Raw genomic sequence first — 20,851 nt, 5'->3', positions numbered from 1 at the left:
GTTGGCCCGGAAACTGGGAAAGGGAATAACATTCGAAATGTAAATAAGAAATACTCAAGTTAATAAAGAAAAAAAGGAAAAGAGAGAGAGAGAGAGAGAGAGAGAGAGAGAGAGAGAGCGCCACACAAACATAATTCTACCACTAACAACAAAAATAACAGGAAGCAACAATCATTATTCCTTGTGTGTGTGTACTTTTGTGATCCTAGCAACTATGCTATAGAGAGGAGAGACAGAGAGGGAGGGAGGGAGGGAGGGAGGGAGAGAGAGAGAGAGAGAGAGAGAGAGAGAGAGAGAGAGAGAGAGAGAGAGAGAAAGCGCACTGTTTTACTGATTAATGAATAGTGAGTTTTTGAGGTCTTAGGCTGAGACAGGCAGCAGCAGAATTTACCTTCCATGCCGTGGCCTCAGTTCTGTGTCTTCTACCACTTGCAATGACACCAGTAGATTCTGAAAAACGAACGGAGCCATTAGCTCCTGCTTATCTACCACTCTACACTTTAGGGAGGGGGCAATCGTTACTTTCTCAGCAACGGTTGCCTACTGAGTGGCTAGCACTAACTCATGCTCACATTTTGGAGAGATTCACAGATGGCACCTTAGGTCAGTCCTTTCTGAGGCTTCATCTGGTTTAGGCCCCAGTTATTCCTCGGAGACCTTCTTTCCCGAATGCCTCTAACCGATAATGACTTCAAGAAACAACTCAGTGATGCTTGTGGCAAAACAGGATTCCATCTTCCACGTAGATAGGACTAGTTCCTTGTCTGTAGTCAAGTTCATAATCATAACCTATTCAAATTATATTTAGTACTCTAATTGCATTTTGTTAGTCATCAACAAACCCTTCCATAACCTTGTGTAACCTAAACACAGTGATTCTAAGAGATGTCCGTATTTGGGTTTCCCTTTTCTTATTATTTGAAATATAATATCTGAATAGAAAGGGGTGGGTGATTTGAAAACTTGTCAATAGTCTGGAATTGAAAGAAAATATTTTGGGCATAGTAAACAGATTGATCCAGCCTGCAGAATAATGAGATTTTGGTATCCTATTCAAAAAATGTATTTTTCCTATTTTTCCAATTGGCAATCTTATTAGCTCCCAGCTTTGACAACTGTCTGTTTCCAGTTATCTTGAAAATATACCTGAATGCACCAAAAGATACCTACTTTCCTCTTTTCTGAGGGGCAACTAGCCCCCTGAATGGTAGGTTTACTTCACTTTCATAGTTCATCAGTAAATAAGTCATAGTTTATCTAGAGACAATGAACCAAGCCAAAGATTATCAGCATTAATATTTCTAATGCTATTTTAAGAACCTCAATGAATATCAAAGGCCTAAAGTTTCCGTGGTGGCTTTTGATAATTTTGTCTTTATCAGGCACTTACAATTACAACAGAAAAAGGTTAACTAGCTATGTGGCTTCTAAAAATTCTCAAAAGTCATATTTCAAAGTAAGTCCTTGATGTAAGCCTTGGACAGTAATTATCTTTTCTGTGGGTAAGGTCTGGTAATGCATCAAACAGAAAAATAGACTTCAGAAATATATAAATAAAAAGTAGAAGCTACTGCATTTCTGAGCATGTTAAAAAAAAACTATTGTCAGTTGAGCTGTGAAGGTTTCATGAGAGTTTGCTGAGTTCACTGTGTGTGTGTACATGTTTGCTGGCTTACTTTGTATGTGTGCACCTTTGTCAGTTTTTCAAAAATAATACATTTTTGAATATCATATGCACAGCAAATGCCTGTATTCTTGATAGTGACATGTTTGCTTCCTTTAAGCAGAAGAAATCGTAGCTTAAGATTAGGTATTTTTAAGTGGCTCTCCCCCTCAGTTCAATCTTTTTCTCCTTGAAGGGCATCTATATGTAGTCCCGATAAAAAGCACTTTTGCTTGTATCTGTATGAAGTCTTTATTTGATCTCCGTTCTTTGTTCCTTACTGTATACTCTTCACTGCACAGATGTTTTCTTTCAGCGAACTGAAGGCATGACCTAATTCTTCTCTGACTTCAGTCATCATCGTTCACCTGTCTTTGGTTAGTCTAATCCATTTTGTTCCAACTGAAAATAGTTTGATCTGTTTTCATTTAAGGTGTTTTGTATCCTACATACATTTGCTTATCATAAATCGCCTTTTATTTACTTTGCTTTGAATTAAAAGTGAAAGTTCAACATTTTGTATTTGGTGTTCATATAACTATTGGCAATTCTGGACAATTCTGGGTGTTACCATCTTTAGGATATACCCTTATTAATTCATGGAGAATTTCATACAATGCATTTTGATCATATCCATCCATCTCTAACTCCTCCTAGATCCACCTTGCACCTCCCCACTCATCTTAACTTCATGTTCTCCTGTTTCTTTTCCTTTTCAAAGAGCAAGCTTCATGGTTTAATTTGTGCTGCCATTACACTCATGGGTGCAGGGTCATTCACTGGACAGTGGCCCACTTACTAAGGACCTCATCCTTAAAGAAAACCTACTCTCCCTTCTCTGAAAGCCATCAGTTGTTGGTAACTCCTCATTGGGGTGAGGGGCGCTAATGAACTTTGTCTTAGTCAGGGTTTCTATTCTTGCACAAACACCATGACCAAGAAGCAAGTTGGGAAGGAAAGGATTTACTCAGCTTACACATTCACATTACTGTTCATCACCAAAGGAAGTCAGGACAGGAACTCACACAGGGCAGGAAGCAGGAGCTGATGCAGAAGCCATGGAGAGATGTTACTTCCAGGCTTGCTTCCCCTGGCTTGCTCAACTTGCTTTCTTATAGAACCAAAGACCACCATCCCAGGGATGGCATCACCCACAATGGGCTCCCCCCTTGATCACTAGTTGAGAAAATGCCTTACAGCTGGGTCTCATGGAGGCATTTCCTCAAGAGAGGCTCCTTTCTCTGTAATAACTTCAGTTTGTGTCAAGTTGATACATAAAACCAGCCAGTACAAACCCCTTCCCCATCTTGTGTGGGCAGCTGGAGGTGCTGTGATTTCTTGAGTGCAGTGGTCCTGACACTGTTTCCTTCTGGTCCTCCTCTGCCTCTGGCTCTTAGCGTCTTTCCACCGGTCATCTGTGATGCTCTTCCACCCTCCGTCCTTTCAGAAGGTATTTTGAACCTTGAGAATGGCAACTGTAGTCCTTCTCTTTTGTGTATGTGTGTTGGGTAGGAAATGCCAGATGTGAACCAAAGGTAAGTATAAAGGAGGGCGGTGTGCCTTCTTTTACTTCCAAGTCTATTAATCGTAGTGTCCTGTCGAAAATGTACATTGCGAAAGATTTAAGCTAAAACCAGTAATATTGACAAAAGAATGATGTTCAAATTTCTGTTCCTTTAATTATTAAACTCGGTCTTCATGCCTGTAGATGGAGCTTTACTAGGATATGTAATGCGCCATGTCGTGTTGGCAGATGAAAATGCCACGAGACATCCAGTTCTCATCTGTTTTTATGGAATACAATGATTGTATATTTACAGCCGCCAGCAGCATACTATGGAATTTAAACTTTAAAAGTCCACTTGGCAGCTTGCCTCTTCTTTCTTGCTCTTCATGAAACCCTCATTCCGGTGTAGTACAAGGAGTTATCGTTCCTCTCTCCATCCTCACAGGGTATGCTTAGTGAACGGAAACACGTCTGGAAAACCTGATCGTCACACTGATGTTGACTGTGATGGTGTATTCTTGCTTGCTCAAGTTTCGGATGAGCTGTATGTAAACTCTTCTCAGATGGAGACCAACTTAAAGAATAAAACATTTCTATAAACAATGTTTGTCTTCATTAAAGTCTTTTATCTTTCTTTAAGATGGGGCGATGGGAAGACCTAGAAATAGCTGTTGGCTCCGCTCCTCTTTCTACCCTAATCTCTTTTGGAAAAACAAAACACTTTTCTGGTAACTAAAAATGACCACTTCTGTGAATATGACACATATTTGTACATTATATAGGCATGAAATATGATCGCTATAGAAAAAAGAAATGATGGGGCTTTGCTTTTATTTCTTTTTTTAATATTTTTATTAGGCATTTCTTTACTTATATTTCAAAGGTAATTCTCCTTCCTGGTTTCCTGTACACAAGCCCCCAGTCCCTCTCCTCCCCCTCCCCCATACGGGTATTCCCCCCATTCATCCTCCTTATTGCCCTCCCCCATATTCCCCTGCACTGGGGGTCCAACCTTGGCAAGACCAAGGGCTTTCCCTTCCACTGGTGCCCCAACAAGGCTATTCTCTGCTACATATGGAGTTGGAGCCCTGGGTCAGTCCATGTATAGTCTTCTGGTAGTGGTTTAGTTCCTGGAAGCTCTGGTTGGTTGGCATTGTTGTTCTTATGGGGGTCCGTGAGGACCATTTTCCTTCTACTGTATTGCCTCATCCAGCCATGATGTGAGAATATATGCCTGGTCTTATTGTACCTTGTTATTTTGTGTTTCGTAGATGTCCTTGGGGGTCCTGCTCTTTTCTGAGGGGAGATAGAAGGGGCTAGATCTGGGGGGGAAAGCAAACAAGTTGGCAGGGAGATACTGGGAGAAGGGGAAGGAGAAGTAGGAGAGGAAGGAGGGGAAGCCGCATTAAGGATGCAATATATAAGAGAAGAATAAATTTAAAAACTGACTAATTCTATCTTTATTTTTAAAGCATGGGTACAGGAGGACCCTTCCTAATATCACCCTCAGTTGTGTCTTAACCTACTATCTGTGCTGGTGATTTAGTGAATTAACACAACCTAGAATCAGGACTGGGAAGGAGTGTCAAGGAAAAGTGATCCAGGTCAATACAGTGCGTAAGCAAGCCTGGAGGGATTGTCTTAATAGATAATTGATAGATGAAGACCGAGCTCATTGTGCTTATCAGCATCCCATAGGCAGAGGGTCCTGAACAGTGGAAAAAACTGAGCTGAACAGAAGCAGAGTAGCAGGCCTGGTTGTTGAGTTAATTCTCTCTGCTCCCAAGTGTTTTGAGTTTTTGCCTCGATTTCGCTGCAGGGATGGACTTGAATGGTATGCAAACCCTTTCTTCCCTGAGTTGCTTTTAGTCAGGGTACTTTATCATAGCAATGGCAATAAAACTAGCACAGAGACTTTCCAATGTTCTTTCTTCCTTTTTCACTTTCGGAAACGTTGTGTGACGCAAACGTCACTTACTGTTTCTCTCATATGTTTATGTGTGCAGTGGGCTTTGATGAGTTGCCTTGGTTTCTTGAATTTATCTTCCATTTTATGAAGTCTCTCTTTAGCTACCCCAATTAACTTGGCGTTTCCACTGAGCTTTTAATTTTGTGATAATTCTAGGATGGTGAGTTTTTAGGCCATTAAGTTTTCTTTCTTTTGTGTTTCATAAGTCTGTGTTATACGTCCATTATGGTGGGGCACAATTTGGGGAACCCTGTGAACTTGGAAGATTATACATCAAGAAAATATGTGTATTTTGTGTCATGAAAGCAGACTTAGTGTGTGTGAATTCTTGTTCGTCTTTCAAAAGGCCTGTGCTTAGTTCCCAGCACCTAAGGTGGGCAGCTCATAGCCACCTGTAACCAGGGTTTGATTTCTTCTTCTGATCTCCATGTGCTTCCACATATATGAGGCATGCACACACACACATACACACACACATACACACACACACACAGGCACACTAAAATTAATATTTAAAAATCTCTTAAAAAAGGAAATATGCACATTTCCTTAGGCAGACACTTGGGAACTACTGTATGTATAGATGTATGTATGTTGATGCTTAATTTTCCCCAGATGACATATAGTACAACTTCAGTGTCTAACTCGATGTCAACATAAGGCTGAACTGTCTGGCATTACATAAGAAAGTATTTCATGCACACACGCACACACACACACACACGTATATATGTACATGTATGCGTATATGTATATATGTAGACACAGACTCACACAGACACACAGACACATAGACACACACATACACATACACACACACACACACACACTTTGTACTAAAATACAAGGAGGATGATGCATGACATTTCTATAATTCATGTTTGGGGGACTTCACCCATGGCGAGTTCTGACTCTATGAAAAGGTTTTCAGTTCTAATTTCTTACCCATGAGAGCCCAAGACCTTTATTCCTGCTCCTATGAAGAGCTTAAAGCCCCAATTTCCTTAATAGGCAGCAATTGACCTTCAGTGCACATGGCTACAGCGTGAACTTCTGCCTGCTGCTTTGTTTGCTTGTTTGTTTGTTTGTTTGTTTGTTTGGGTCCCGAGGATTCACAGTTTTTGGAAGATACTTTTATTTTTCAGAATTTCTGATGTTTTGAATGAAAACACTTCCACTTCCTTATGATAAACTGCACCACCAGAAACAGATGTGTCTGCTGGGCTTTCTACGGAGATGATCTTATTTTCTGCATGGAATGACATTTTTATTTCTTCCTTTAAAGAATATGTCCAACCCTTCTCTTTATTAATAGCTCTCTCACCTCTAAGAATTATGTGTGCTAAGAAGCTTTTGAGTAGCTTTCTTTATCCAAATGAAAATAAATTCTTGACTAGTTCCTGTTTTTAAAATGTTCTTCTTTAAATCACAAATGAGTTTAAATTTGTTAGTACTGTTCCTGAATAGGTAGAATCCAGGATCTAGAATATCTCTGGATTTTTCTGAAGTTGAGTGGTTTATTTTTATTCAAACTATCAAAATATTGCTAATTAGATCTTCATTTTGGGCACCTAATAACTTGATCATGATATAATTTACACAGGCCAACTTTTTATAGTAAAAATTTTCAAATGGGTGTGTGTGTGAGTGTAAAGAGATGGCTCACTGGTTAAGTATACCTGCTCTGTACTGGGGAGGACCAATGTTTAGATCCTAGCATACGTGTAAACGGATAGGTGTCATGTCCTAACCACAGGACTGAAGGACACAGTCCCTTGGACTTACTGGCTTCCAGCTCAGTTGAGAAAATGTGAGCCCAGGCTCAGGAAGAGATCCTGCCCAATGGAACCAGCAAAGAGAGATTGAGGAGGACACCCAGAGCCCTTTTCTGTCCTCTGCATGCACATATACATACACTTGCACACACTCATTCACCATACACCTGTACACAAACACTCATACCATACACCTGTGCTCACACACACACACACACATAAACCCACATACTCACACACACACACACACACGCATGCATACACCATACACCTGCAAACACACACACCACACAAATAAACTGAAATACTCACACCCACACAGTCACACACCATAAAACACACATACATACAGACACTCTCACCATACACCTGCACACACACACACACACACACACACACACACACACATGCACAGACACATACAAATGAATAGACCCACATAAATCTTTTAAAATTTTAAAGTCTATAAAAAATAAGAAGCAGTAGTGTGGTAGACACACACAAGACCTTTCAACCTTTCACCCAGACTTGTCAACTCTTTGTCCTGTTTGTGGTTATCTCTTCATTAGTGCTTATCTCTGACTCCTGACAGAGTATATTTTACTAAACATATGAATGTAATTTTTGGTCGTGGCTGTATGCCTAGGCTTTAGCATGGATCTTCTAAGAATATTCTTCAATGTAATAGTAATACATAAATTATAATTTGAAAATCTTAAAGTAAAAAAATTAGACATAAATAATAAGTTGTAAATGTAACCATTCCGGCTGGCCTGCTGGGCCCTATCTGGGATGTACGTAATTCCTTTGTCTGTGTGTCCCTGCTATATACCTCATCCACCTACTACTCACTCAATAGCCACTTGGGCTATTGGATCAAATCTTGCAACAGTGCAAAATCATCATCATCATCACCACCACCACCACCACCACCATCACCATCATCACCATCACCATCCTCATCATCACCATCACCATCCCCATCATCAATAATATTCCAAATAGAGGTTCTCAAAGTTCTTGACTTCATCTTAAGTATGTCTATATAAGGGGAAAACCTAGCATATATAGGGGTTGATAATATTTACAGTTTGAGATAACCACTGGGGATCTTAGAAGGTGAACTTTACAGATGAGGGAGAATCAGAAGCCTACTGGAAGTTTGTCATAATTACCAGAATGGTGCAGGAGAGGCTGGGAGACTGCTCGAAAGTAAAAGCACACAACATCTGAAGAGTCTTGCAAATGGATATTGAAATCACGGTAAATTATACTAGATTTATTCACTTATAAATGCTAGAGAGAGAGGCAGCAAGTAGGCACTGGAGCAGGGAGGAAGACCGGGTTGTAAGATCAAGTAAAAAGTAAATGGCAGTGAGGGTGGTGGGTCTGGAGTGGGCTGGGATGAAGTTCAGAGGAGCAGAGAGGCGGGTGAAATTTTTACTATGTTTCGTTTATCCACAAAACAGATGACAGTTACTCTTGTCTGACAGCATAACAGCACATACCTGTGCTTGTTCAGGCTGAGCACTCCTAGACACAAGTAACTCTCGATGCTGACCCAGGTCTTAACTTTGTACTGGCTTGCATTGATTGGCATTTGTCCAGTGTCAAAAACATCTGAACTATGTAAAGCAGAAGACTGTGAGAACCCTAAGAGCTTCCAAGAAGTAGGTAAGAGCTTGCTGTTCAGGTGAAAATCAAAATAAGCATACTAAACGCAGCTTGCAAGGCTATGTCTTAATGGAAGACAGAACTTAGCCTTTGGCCTCTCTTGCAAGAGTCAGTAGGAGCGGGGTTGGGGATTTAGCTCAGTGGTAGAGCGCTCGCTTGCCTAGCAAGCTCAAGGCCCTGGGTTCGGTCCCCAGCTCTGAGAAAAAGAAAAGAAAAAAAAAAAGAGTCAGTAGGAGCTACCACAAGTGCAGAGCTTAGAAATGAAGTCTTTGTGTTGACGCCACGGGGCTTCATTTGATAGTGGATGACTGTAAGGCACCGTAAAGAGGCATCACAATAGGGCAGCTGGTTTCACCACATTCAGTGACATGATTGAAAGAACCCAAAGTGTCACATTACCATAGAGGGACAGTGAACACAGACTTGTCAACTCTCGAAGGGAAGGAAGTCAGTCTTCATCTACTAAACCTTTAGAGCAAAATGTTGATGAGAGCTACATTTATCGTGTGCAAAAGAAAGCGAATGCTCAGATGAAATAAATATGCTTAAGGATAAATTAGAGTAACCCACTTCAAAGGAGCAATTTGAAAACCCGTACAGGCCAACAATCGCTAAAGAATTAACATTCTGATAAAAAAAATTCCTACCTCGCACACTTAGTCACCCTCCAAAATTAGACATTAGGTATGTAGGCAAATTTTTTTTTGCAGATTTTTAAAGACAAGGCAAACCATATTTTATAAAAATGCGCCTAAAATATAACAAGAGGTGAAATGTCTCTGACTCATTTTTTTTTATTACCTTGCCTATTGTGCAGGAACGAAGTAGAAGAACACGTTACTGTGGACTGAGAATCTCTTAGGAGCAGAATCATTCATGCTCATCAAGTGGCTCTTCTGCAGAATGGATTGACAGCCAGGGTCAGCTGTTGGTAGAGTGTTCCACATCACTCGAGGATGAGGAAGGATGATCCCTGGGTAGAAAACAGTGCGTGTGCCTGTTAAATGTAGGCGTAATGCAAGATGTTCGCTGACTATACTGTCGCTTGCCACCAAAATGAAAAGCAAGTAAAATAACAACAAGAGAAAGAAATGAAAGCCATCAAGATCGGGAAGAGGTCAAACTTTAGCGGCATGAATATATTTTCATATCTTTTTTTATGTCTTCTAATATCATTAACTTGGAGTGAAATCATGAATGCTTTTCTGAGATAATCTTCTGATCATACACACACACACACACACACACACACACACACACACACACACACACACACACACATCTGGCTGGCCTAGAAGTTGGGATCTTAGACCCAAAAGCAACGTACCACAGAGACCACCACTCACATATGTAATAGGCAAGGGTGTTTTTAATAGGAGAAAACGAGAAGTCAGCAAGTAGGGCTCTGCCACTTATAAACAGGTGCAAGTCTTTTACAGGGAGCTGGGGAATTCGAGCTAGGATTAGGTCATCTAAAACTTCATTGGTGAATGCCAGGGAAGTTACATGGGTCGATTTTTGATTGGCTGCTACGTTAGTTTCACTGTATTTGGTGAGGCCTTGAGGAAATTCCAGGAACCGACTCAGCTCTCAGTTTATCCTCCCTTTGTTAAGAGCCCTGAGTGATTAACAGCCCAGCCCATCTGCTTCCCTGGGACAGAAACTTTCCCATTTCCAAGGTTTTCATTTTTTTATTATTTTAGGGAACCTCTCAGGGGGAATGTTCCTGTCTCTGCTTCTTGAATGTGGGGGTTACAGGTATGTACCATCATGCCTAGTTTACGTTATGATACATCAAGTACCAATAAATAAATAGGTAAAATCTTCTGCTGAAAGAAAGTTCAGGAATAGGCAAACTATCACAATGTTTCTTTATACTGCTAACATCAAACTTTCAAAAAGAAGATAAAAAGCAACAAAGTATTTAAGACCTTTTCTTACAAGCTTGTTTTTAGTTTTAAGGAGGGCTTTACAAAAATCACCTTCCCTACAAATGGATAATGAATCTAGATGAGAGATGAGTCAAATATCCATAATATTTTCAACGTCTTCGTCTGCAGCTGCTCTGGCTTTCGGTACTCATTCTGAAGACAGAACTTAGTTGAGCTCTCTATAGTAATTCTCACCAACAGAACCTGTAGCTGTAATGGTTTCTCTGCCCCCTGTCTTCCCCAGTGACAGCCCCTTCAGTGTCTTACAGTGTCTCTTTCATTTCTGTATCTGCAGCGTTGAACACTGTACTTGGAAGAAGGGAGACTTTCTGTGGTATCTCTTTAAATGTTTTCTTAAATTACCTGGTCACCTGGTATAATGTATAGACAGAAGTGAGATAGTTCATAGTACTCAGAAAAGATGACTTCTCAAGCTTTAAGGGGGTGGGTAAAGCTGATTTGTACTTATGATTAACCATAAGGAAGTCATTGAATACGGTGGAATTTCAAAATATCTACATAAAACCTGTGTACAGGCTATTGAAAACACACGGATTCAGAGATCCATGTAGGCATTTGATGGTGAATTATGAATTTACTCATCCATTGGATTGTTTTTTCCTCTTGAGCTTTTGTTTTCACTACATCAAACCAGGATTGAGTGTTTCCCCTCCACCCCCTCCTCCCTTCTCCTCCTCCTTCTCGTCCTCTTTTCTCCTCCTTTTCTTCTTCTTCTTCTTCTTCTTCTTCTTCTTCTTCTTCTTCTTCTTCTTCTTCTTCTTCTTCTTCTTCTTCTTCTTCTTCTTCTTCTTCTTCTCCTCCTCCTCCTCCTCCTCCTCCTCCTCCTCCTCCTCCTCCTCCTCCTCCTCCTCCTCCTCCTCCCCCCCCCCCTCCTCCAAGTGAAAAAGACAACTGCATTGGATTCACAATGAAGATGTAAAACCGGGTGGGTGGTCCTGGGGGAAGTACTGCTGCAGCACCCACAGATCCAGGCAGAGCCTCCAGGACAGCCTGGTTAACAGCTGAGATGACGACCTTAGTTTTCTGGGTCCCTCTGGCCACCTGGGACCCGACATCTGACATCTAGTTTAACCTTAGAGGTGGAGCCCGTGATGGCCCTCAAGTCCACCTAGAATGCCTGCGCCCCGTGAGGAGGGCCAGGTGAGGTCAGGAAGGCATCGTACCACGTTTTCCTCTCCTTCCATCTGGCAGATACATACAGTCCAGGAACTGGCTGTGGGAGCTACAGGCCAAACCCAGGGTATCTGAGGAGGCGAGACTGCTGGTGCATGGGAAGGGGAGGCCAAGCCTCCACTGCCCCCAGTGGCCCAGTGTGGCTTTGTAAGGCACATTTTCGAATTGCTCAGGAGACAGAAAACACCCTGATGCCAGTGCCATTGAACAGCTGGTGCGCTCACTCAGGCGCCAGGGCAATATTGCTCAGGAGAAAGACGCTACAGTCTACAAGAGGGGGACCACACGCACTCCAGGCGCTTTGCGTGCATCCTCTGCATCCCGAGGCAGCATTGATGGTTGGAGGTCTGCACCCTTATTCTCAAGTGCAGCGGCAATCTGCTGCTGGCGGAAGGCCAATTGCATCTTTTGGGCTGCAGGGTCCCCTTCCAAAGCACCGATGATCTCATTATAGTACCTTTGAGTGTGTTGATAGAGCTGGTGTAATGCCACAATGTTCAAGGAGTCTGTGTGAGCCCGGGAAATCTCTGCCAAGTGTGTATTCATGTCCTGGTCGCTGACCTGCACCATCTGTCGGATGCCCTTGTAATAGTCTTGCACCATCTTCTTGTAGGTAGAGATATCTTTAACATGCAACGGCTTGTTGCTGGGAGAGCGTCGGCTCAGCTTGTACAGGCGTCCATGAAGGTCTGTGCAATAACCGACAGGGAGGCATCCGCCATTTCATGGACGTGGACATCAAAGATGAAATCAGAGTTCTTCAGGATGTTCACCCAGAACCGAAGTGGTAAATGATTGGTTTTCCAGATATGGATGGCATCTTCATCTCGGGTGTTATGCCTCTCTGCCTGCTCATCCAAGAAATCAAAGAAGCACTTGACTGCCGGTGGCACCGCGTGCCCAGGTGCTAGCACGCTTTGGAAGAAGTTGTTCACACACTGCTGCGGTGTGCCGTTGACCGAGAGTAGCCGTGTCAGATAGATCTGTGTGATGATCCACTCTTTCTCCTTCATGCTGCCGCGCTTGGACTTGACTTCGTCTACCTCATCTGTTGGCCCCACCAAGTGCCACATGCGGTTTTCCTCTTGTAAAAGGGCATAGTGCTCCCCAGGCAGGCAGGTCCTGTTGGCTGTCTTCTGGCTGCTGTGAGACTCCCACCTTAGACAGGATGAGGGTAGCTCCAGCCCGGACATTGTAGTGGATCACAGTGTTGATCCGTTTCCTCCGGTTTTCCTTTTAAGTGATGTCAATACAGCAGTGTCAGCAGCGGGGCTGGGGATGGGACTGGAGGTTGGGGTAGGGGAGTGGCCTGGGGTGTGGCCTGAGGGGACTTTGGGAGGGGTCGATTATAAAGGCCTTCATTTCATCAGAGACTTATTTAACTAGTCTTCACTGCTCAATGCATTATTAAGTGGTGATGCTGAGTTTGAGGTCCTTGTTGGTGATGGTCTTGAAGCCTGTATCTGTTCCCTGCTTTCTGTTTCTCTGCTCCCTAGCCTCAATGGTATAAACTTTGCTTGCTCTTTTTGCCTCCATAATACTCCAAGTTACCAAGCGAGGCAGTGATCATGGACTCTAAGCTCCGAAACTACAAGTCAAAATAAATCTTTCTCCCTTTAAATGAAAATTTCAAAGGTATTTTTGTCACAGCAATGGAAAATTAATATACCCTTTGTCTTTTCCCGTTGCAGTGATAAAATGCCCTGTCAAAAGAAACTCACAGGGAAAAAGGTTCATTTTTACTCAAAATTGAAAGTTGTTGTCCATCATGGTGGAGGAAGTCACAGTGGAAGGATCTTGAGGCATCTGGCTAGATAGCGTCTGCCAACAAGAAACAAGAAACAGTGAATGTGTGTGTTAAGCGTACTTTCTCCACCTTAAATAGTCCAGCACCCCAACCGTGGATTGGTACCAACCATGCATGGTGAACAAAAGTTCCCACCTCAGTTAACCTAATGCAGTCAATCCTGCAGAGCTATGTATGAAGAGCTGTCTCTCAGGAAATTCTCATCAAGTTGATAAGTGGGACTAACCATCATGTGTTCTAAAGACGCTCTGATTCTATAAGGGTCAATTCGATTTGCTGACAGAGCAGTTTTATAGCGTATCATATAAAGTTAAATGACAAAAACATACGCACGTTAGTCTTGTTTATGAGGATTTGTTTGTTAAGGACATACCTTACTGAAAACATAATACTCAATACAAGACTTTTTTTGCTATATAGGATGTGAATGAGTTTTGTATCTACTAGTCAAGTCACCTTAGCTATCTATAATCTATCTATATCAATCTATTTATCACTTATCAATCTTCTGTCATCATTCTATATCTATCAATCATATCTATCATCTATCCATTGGTCTGCCATCTATTCAGCCATCCTTCTTTTTTTTTCCAAATTATCCTCTGATATGCAATACTTTATTATTTCCTGTTAAGTTACAAAATGAGGATATGTTACTTTGCCTATAGAAACACCAGACAAGAAACAGGAAAACAGCAGTGATTTTACAGCACTGGTCCCTAGTGCTCAACTCCATACCGGAAAGTTCAGTGAGAACTGAGTACTTGAACCTCTGAATACAGTGTTGTAAACTCAAAAGCATGGCTCTTCCGCTGGAACACCGACATCGTCATTATGCCTAGAGAAAGAGAAGAGGTTTTTTTTTTTTTTTTCACCAGATTATCTTTTACTTAGCATGTAAACAAATCGCAGATAAAGCTTGTATACAGAAAATTGAATTAGCATGAAGAGAGGTAAGGAAGATAGATGTATTCATCTTTAAAAGAGAGCAGATGTCTCCCTACCTAGGAGACAAGCCGTTGCAGGTGCTTTTGGGAGGAAAGCGAGACATTCCTTACTACAGGGTACCACACTGTATAGGATGCTCTGAGATGCACAATGTATAGGATACGCAGCAGCAGAGGAAGGGTTAGGATGGCCTTTCTAACGTGTCTCTCATCGAATCCAGGAAGGTGTTTGGCATGTGTTCATGGAATTTAAACATCACAATATCTTTCTTAGTACCCACCCTACAAAAGATGTTTAATAAATATTTACAGAATAGATAAACATAAACAGATTTTAAAAGAGTTGTTTTATAAATGATTATGAAACTTTAATGATCTATGTAATATTACTGAAATGTTCAGTAAAAAATGTGTTTTTTTTCTATCTTTTACTGTAGGGCTTGGAAGGTGGGCATTATTAATCATAGTTCTTTATGATATACCAGTTATAACCTACTTTCCACATGTTCCTTCATTTCCTCTCAGGAGATGAGCCCTTAGGTGTAACAAATATTGAACTGTCTCAAAGATGTGAGCTTAGTGGTCATATGTTGTGACACTTTGGGAAAGCAAAGGCCCTAAATAGATGGCACCAAAATTTCCCTTGCCAAAGTGTATGCTGGATAGGTTTCATTTGCTTGCAAATCTTGGGAAATCAACTCAGATTACTCTGAGCCCATAAGAAAATATATTGGAAGGACAACGGCTAAATGCCATGAACCTGGAGGGCAATGGGAATACCAGGCCTTGGGTATCAGCATCAAGGTTGTAGCATTGTAGGAAACCTGAGTCTGCAACCCATGTCTGATCTCTGTTACTCTGGGTATCTTTACTCTCTCACTACTTTTGCATGAGTTGCCTGACCTTGTATAAAGTGGCTGCTGCCTCCAGATACAAAGTAACAGTTACTTATTGCAGACCAATGGCCCAGGAAGTAAAAGATTTCCTGTTCTGTCTCTGGATACAGTTACTTATTGCAGACTAATGGTCCAGGAAGTAAAAGATTTCCTGTTCTTTGAGACTAAAGAATTTCTTACTTAATTCCCATCAGAGGGGCTAATGGCTCAGCTGGGTCGGGAGCCCCATCAGGGAAATCGTGGCATTTGGGAGTGTCAGCACACTAGGAATATGTTGGCTACTGGCTAATGCTGGGTAGCTAGAGAAAAGCAATTCAAGGAAAGCAGAATAAGAGGATTCCGTAAGTGTTCACTGGAGTAACTTTAAAAGGTACTTGTGAGAAAAGGAGACCATCAACCCAGCAAACTAGGAACTCATAAACTGGACAAACGCACAGTCTGCCAATTAAGAAAGAGAATGAATGGTGTCGGAGTTGTGGAAAAACAGAGCAAATGGTTCTCACAGGGAAAGTGAGGAGGTGGAGAGTTTCCAGTAGGGAGGTAATGGTACTGCTTTTTCCTAGGGGTGTTTTGTTGTCTAATGAGCAAAGTTTAAAAACATTTTGTCATCTCTCAGGTGCTCTTCAATAGAACTTTTGGCAGCGTGGAGAATCTTTCGTTTCTGCATTACCCAATTTGGTAGCCGTCACCCATATGGGGTTGCTTGTGGCTGGGATGTGGTTAGCAGTATGGATACAATGGGCTTTAATTTTACTGAATTTAAATTCTAATGTGTGTCTAGGGGACACTGATTTGCATAGTTCAGCTTCAGAGCCGAAGACTCACTTTATAAAGAAAAGTGGAGCCTTAACATATCACCTCCAGTAACATCTCCAGGAAGCCAAGCCAAGAAAGCAAGCCTATTGTCAGTTAGGCTTCTGGAAGCCCTAACAGTGTCTCTATTAACTGTCAAGTAAGATGAAAAGTCACAAGGGCCAGGACTTGAATGATAATGGAGGGTGGCTTTTCTAACTTTTTCCTTTTTTTCTTTTTTTTTTTTTCGGAGCTGGGGACCGAACCCAGGGCCTTGCGCTTCCTAGGCAAGCGCTCTACCACTGAGCTAAATCCCCAGCCCCTTTTCTCTTTTCTAAGTTTTGATTCAACTAATTTAGGACCAACCAGACTAAACTAAACACTCCACCCTTCACCTATCTTGGGACGTATCCACTGTTAGCAATCAGGCACTGTCGGAGAGACTCTAAGATAACAAGACACTTCATCACTAGCTGCCTAGAGGCGGTAACACATTTCCATTGTTGCATACTCTGATATGCACTGACACAGACGATTAAAAAAACTGCTTTTATCCCCTCCCCCACCCAACCCCTTCTTCCCTTCCTCTTCCCAGAGGCAGCCCCTGTGTCCCCCTCGCCCATTCCTTTAATAAACCTCCCACGTGAGACCTGTTGCTCAGTGTGACTTTGTTGGAACCAATGCTTACTTCCCTCATCCACCACTATGGAGCCTGACCACAATGTCCCTGTGCCAAGAAGTGGCAATGAAGACACTCAAATAAAGCTTTCTCTTTCCTACTTTGAGTTTCCCCCACTCTTCGGCCTGTAATTGAGTATTAGCAAAACACAAGCGAAGGTGGCCAACTCCTTGGCTATTGCAAACTCAGAATAAAGAGGACGAGGCTTACTCCTACTTGGTGTTCATTTGTACCCAGAAAGCATTAACTGACTCCATGTCTGTTACTCAGATTCTCATGGGTTCTTTAGCGTTGCACTTCTATGGTTTCTAGAGGGCAACTTACTAGAGGGCAGTTTGTTTGCTTGTTTACGGTGGTAGAGATTAACAAGGTAATTAAAAATTATTTTATTTGTTTACATTCCAACCATTGCGTTCCCTCCTGGCCCCGCCTTCCACAGTTCCTCATCCCATTCCTCCTTCCTCTTGCCTCTGAGAGGGTGCTCTATCCCCACACATGCCTCCCCCTTCCCTGGGGCCTGAAGTCTCTCAAGGATTAGACACATCTTCTTCCACTGAGGCCAGACCAGGCAGTTCTCTTCTATATGTGTAATTTGCACTTTTTAATCTGACAGAAACTCTTAGACTGAGACCATGCATCCACTTGTCCCTTTCTATCTGTTGTATGTGCATATTAAGAAGTGCATATTATAGTAGGATTGCCAGTTTTAGCCAATGACAATATAGGGCTCCCAATTAAATTTGAATTTCAAATAAACAACAAATTAGTGTTTCGTATAAACATATCTCATGGATAAATAGCCTTATTATGCTAAAATAGATACATTGTTTATCAGAACATTTAATGAACTTAGAGCCCCAGAGACTGCCCAGAGGTTCTCTGAAGTGTGACTATTTGTGTTCAAAGAGCAGCAAGTGAAAACTGAGTGGTGGGAGCCTCATGGGGCAAATTATACTTGGGGGTGGGGGTGGGGGTGGGGGGAATTGCTTGGAGATTGTGAAGAGCTGCTAACCTTACTCTTTTTGAGTCTTACGACTTTACAACTGCCTTGAGCCTAGGAAGGAGGCAAGAAGGTAGTCAAAGCAATCTGGAAGTCACTGATAGTTTACACAAAAGATTGATCTGATTTGCAATGCCAAAGGAAAACTTAGAGAAACCAGATAGGTGGGCCTTTGTCTGTAGTTAGGGTGATGAGAAATCCCAGGCATACGCTTATATTTTGAAGATTATATGGACTGAATATAGAATGACAGGAAAAGGAAGAGTCAAGGTTATTTCTTACAATTTGGCATAAAATCTGGGTAGAATTGTTCATTGTGCTATCTACAAAATTGTGGTCCCTCTAATCCATGTTAAAGTACTAACTTTCATGGTGGGGAATAGATGCCTAAATATATACATTTAGGTTAAATGAGGCTATTTATCTCCAAAGGGCTATCCTCATAAGAAAGGAAGGCAGTAGACAGGCCTTTCTCTCTGCACGCCCACATGAAGGCAATAACAAGGCACCTCGGCTATAAACTTAGAAGACAGACCTCTGGCAAAGATTTACTTTATGTATGTGAGGACATTGGCTGTCCTCAGACGCACCAGCAGAGGGCATCAGGTCCCATTAAAGATGGTCGTGAGCCACCATGTGATGGCTGGGAATTGAACTCAGGACCTCTGGAAGGGCAGTCAGTGCTCTTAACCACTGAGCCATCTCTCCATCCTAAATTCATAGAGCATACATTCAGTCACACCCGAAGTGACCTACAGACGAGATGGAAGCATTTCCACATTCTCTGACTTCCCATACCCCGAGTCCCCTGGACCAGAAGTACAGTTGGGAGCAGCTTTGGGAGCTGGAACAACTCTTCAAGATAGAACCATACCAAGTCCTCAAGGCTCGAAAGATCATGGCCACCAGACTCAAACTAAAGGAGGAGCAAGTTGAGGCTTGGTTCATCCAGTCATCCTTGGAGCAGGAGATGTGCTCTCCCTTGTCCAGGCTGCAGCAGTCTGCCAGGGGATGATACCTCTTCTGCTATCCACATAGCATTCTGCTGCCAGCCACCAAGCTGGACGTACAGGCTCATTCCCATCAATCAACCCAAATTCTCAACCAGCTGTAAGCACAGTTGCTGATCCTCCTTCCCCATGGGGCTACTCCAATATGCAGCACAAAACTGCTTCCCCCAAATCCCCTTCCCTTTCAGACTCCTGGCTGCACCAGGAGCATCACCAAATGGTGGATTCATTCCAGAAACCTCACGGTCCATATTTGAATACCTAGGTGCCTGGACAGATGGCAACGGACAGAAATGATGGTGTGACAGATGCTGAGTCCCCAACTAGGGCCTCCACTAGAACCTGCAGGGCCACACCCCACAGAGGTCTATCTCTGGCTGAAGCCTGCGGTTCCAATTCTTTTAACAGCTTCCCCTCAAAGGTGGTATACTTCAGGCTAGCTATCAACTCGATGTGTAGCACAGGATGACACTGATTTCTTGCCTCCTTTTCCAATGGAATGGTTACAGACTAACATATACTGCCAGAACAACCATTTCCCATGAGATTAAGTGGTTAACACTGCTAGCTTTTTTTCCCCTTTGACCTTGATCATTCATTTTGTGCCAATGAGTATTTTAGTGTTCTTTTTGTGTATTTTAGTCTATTTGGGGCTTCTGAGGCACTTGATTGGGGATTTAGATCTGGGAATGGCTAATCAATAAAATGAAATTGATGATGAATAAAATTGGTTGAAGAAGAAGGAGGAGGAGGAGGAGGGAGAGGAGGAAGGGGGAAGGAGGAGGGGGAGGAGGATTTCAGTGGAATCGTCCTGATGGCATTATTATCTTGACTTCTGGCCTCCAGACCTATAGAAATACTTTTTTACTTTGAAGATATTCAGCCTGTGGCATCATGTTATGGCAGCACTAGACTATGTCACATAATGGTATATAGAAAAATCAACCACAGGGGAGATTTGTACAGTATGGGGAAATGGTGCAAACAGCAACAATTCTTGTAGGAGGAAGTGAAGTTGATTATATGACTATTAAAAGCAAAGTGGTGTAATACAAAGAGGCGAGTCAGTAAAGTGTACATTAGGGATTTTTTTTTCTTATAAAAGACTTCTATGAGAATTTTCCAATTTTGACTCTCCCTAATCTTTCTGTTTTTGTGCATTTTTATTACTTGTTTTATTTATTTACATCCCAAATGTTGCCCCTTCTCCCCATCCCCCCTTGCAGAGTTCTTCCTCCATCTCCCATCCCCTTCACCTCTGAGAAGGCAGCCCGCATATCCCCCTTCCCTGTGGCATCAAGTTTCTACAGGACTAGGGACATCTTTTCCCACTGAGACCAGACAAGGTGGTCCTCTGCTACAAATGTGCTAGAGTCTTGGACCAGCCTGTGTATGCTCTTTGGTTGGTGGCTCAGTTTTAGGAGTTCTCAGGGGTCCAGGAGAGTTGACACAGTTGTTCTTTCTATGGGGTTGCAATCTCCTTCAGTTCCCTCAATCCTTCTTTTAACTTTTCCATAGGGGTCCTTGACCTCGGTCCAATGGCTGGCTGTAGGTGCCTACATCTGTCTTAGTCAGCTGGTGGATAGAGCATCTCGGAGGACAGCCATGCTGGAGTCCTGTCTGCAAGCACAACATAGTGTCAGTAATAGTGTCAGGGATTGGTGCCTGCCCATGGGATGGATCCCAAGTTGGGTCAGTCACTGGTCAGCCATTCCTGCAGTCTCTACTCCCTTTTTGTCCCTGGATTTCTTTTAGACAGAAATAATTTGGGGTGAAATTCTTTTCTTCTTTCTGTTAAAACCTACTTTCTTTAAAGGATTGACTTCATTATACTATAAAACAATCTGGAATTGGTGTTAAACACTGTGTTCTGGGAGTCTTGGGTGTTTCCTCTCCTCAGTAGATAGCAAGATTTTGCTGTTAGTAATGATAAAGTTGTTCACCAAGCAGGTTATTGAGAAATATCAACAACCTATGAGAAAAATTAAGTGGGAAAATATTTTGTGA

At 42.3% G+C, this 20,851-nt stretch overlaps 2 pseudogenes; one reads left to right on the top strand and one right to left on the bottom strand.

The window, feature by feature from the left end:
- Positions 1-11,450: 11,450 nt before the first annotated feature.
- Positions 11,451-14,347, bottom strand: Plxnb2-ps1 (plexin B2, pseudogene 1; annotated as a pseudogene).
- Positions 14,348-18,485: 4,138 nt separating this feature from the next.
- Positions 18,486-18,961, top strand: LOC147996656 (homeobox protein Crxos pseudogene; annotated as a pseudogene).
- The last annotated feature ends 1,890 nt before the right edge of the window (positions 18,962-20,851 follow it).

Source organism: Rattus norvegicus, chromosome 1, assembly GCF_021556685.1.
Source record: "Rattus norvegicus strain SHRSP/BbbUtx chromosome 1, alternate assembly SHRSP_T2T, whole genome shotgun sequence".
Lineage (NCBI taxonomy): Eukaryota > Metazoa > Chordata > Mammalia > Rodentia > Muridae > Rattus > Rattus norvegicus.
This window is presented reverse-complemented; position numbering and strand designations above follow the sequence as displayed.